The sequence below is a fragment of the Grammomys surdaster genome, unplaced genomic scaffold, assembly GCF_004785775.1.
Source record: "Grammomys surdaster isolate TR1022 unplaced genomic scaffold, NIH_TR_1.0 313, whole genome shotgun sequence".
In the NCBI taxonomy this organism is placed as follows: domain Eukaryota; kingdom Metazoa; phylum Chordata; class Mammalia; order Rodentia; family Muridae; genus Grammomys; species Grammomys surdaster.
Genome location: NW_021604732.1, coordinates 3,169,095 through 3,170,951, shown reverse-complemented (window position 1 = coordinate 3,170,951; position 1,857 = coordinate 3,169,095). Strand labels below are relative to the sequence as shown.

At 46.5% G+C, this 1,857-nt stretch overlaps 1 pseudogene; it reads left to right on the top strand.

The window, feature by feature from the left end:
- The first annotated feature begins 967 nt into the window (after positions 1–967).
- LOC114629574 lies at positions 968–1,277 on the top strand (annotated as a pseudogene).
- The last annotated feature ends 580 nt before the right edge of the window (positions 1,278–1,857 follow it).

Below are 1,857 nucleotides of genomic sequence, written 5' to 3'. Positions count from 1 at the left end.
ACAGGGCAGCATAAAAAAAATTGCACCCCTTCCTTTTCTAGGCACTTCAGTAAAGCCACCAGTGTACAAAACTCATCAGATCAGCGCACTAAAGAAAGTAGGGAGAGATCAAGGGTCTTCTAGTGGGGAAATTGTGTTTCTTTTGAGACAAAGTTCTATATATTTCCAAACTATGTATCCCAGACTAGCCCTAAACTCACAGAGTACCTGACTTTGAACTTTACTTCTCTTGCTTCCACATCCCAAACGCTGAGATTGTAAAGTACTGGGGATGGAACCCAAGGCTTTACACGTACCAGGCAAACACTCTGTTCTTGAGCAACATCTGGAATGTAAACATTTCGATGGGACCATAGGGAGAAAACATGTCGCTACATGAAAAACAATCAGCTCTGAGAGCAATAGGTCCCTGGCAACAACTGAGGGCTCAACAACTAGGAACTGAGAAGATGAACCTGACAGGGGTATAGGGCAGACACAGATAGTGGGTCAGCTTCTCCCACTTGTCCCCATGCAGCCTGGGACCTGCCTCCCTGAAGCAGCCAGTGGCAGCTGTTCGCCTGAATATGCATACTGATGGCCTGCTCCGTGGCAGACAGAGGCAGGAAACTTTTAAATCTGCGTTTTTCTGTACCTGTCAGGAGCTCAAAAACTTTGGCAATCAAGTTATAGAAGGCAGTGTGTCTGAGGTGAGAACACTCACATTCTTCAACTTAAAGAAGAAACTTTTTCTCCTGCAGGGACTGCCAAGTAACTGAAATAAGCGACAAAGGACAGAGAATGAGGTGTGTGGACTTTTTATTCTCCCCTGAGGTGGGTCACCTTTGGTAGAAGAAGAACCAACAGGCTACCAGTGAGCAGTAGTAAATGCAGACAAAACCACCACAGGCACATTCAGCTTGTGGTTCAGTGGTTCGGTGGTTCGTTGGTTCGGTGGTTCAGTGAGACGTACCTTCCACCTTAGACCATGGCCAAGTTCATCCATAACTTTGACGGAGGAGGCCCCGGTGCTGGTGACTGTTGCCATGACTTATTTGAAGCCGCATTTTGGCACTACGCCAAGGTTGAGCTGTTTTCCCTCAACCCCTGATGAAATCCCTGTAGTCGTTCAGAGAATGAAAAATAAAAATAATTCAAAGTGCTAAAACTGGTAGCTTCAAACACCTTACAGTTAAGGAAGCTGTGCTGAATGGTCTGGTGGCCACTGAGGTATGTGGATGTGGTTTTATATCCCAGAGATCCTAGGCAAACATGCCATTGTTGGCTATGAGGTTTGAAGACCAATCTTTAACTTCTGATTTGAGTTCTTATTTGAATGTTCTTGGACCATGTGTAATGAGACTGCTGTTTGAATAAAATACTAGCTGTCAGGGGCAGGGGGAATACCATAGGCTTCTACAGTTGTGACTCTCTGTTACCTAAAACATTGGAAGTATCTCAACGTAATTCTCTGCATTGTGGGTAGCTGGGGGTGGGTGTGTTGCACACATACATGCACACTTGGGTGCATGGGAAGGCCAGAGGGCAACCCCAACTGCCATCTTTTCTCTTTTGAGATGGGTCTCTCAGGGGCCTAGGAGATGGCTCAGTGGTTGAAGGAACTACCACACAAGCCTGACAACAGAGGTCAGTCCCTGGAGCACCCACAAGCAACTGGATGGGGTAGCACACATCTATAACCCAGCTCTCCTCTAGCAAGATGAGAGATGAGCCAGGAAAAGCATTTGGAAACTCATGGGGTCCTGAAGCACCAGAAACAAGAGAATCTAACACTTAGGTAGAAGGCAAGATTCTCAATAGATACGGGGTTGGAGAGGTGTCTCAGAGGTTCAGAGTATTGGCTGCTCTTGGAGAGGT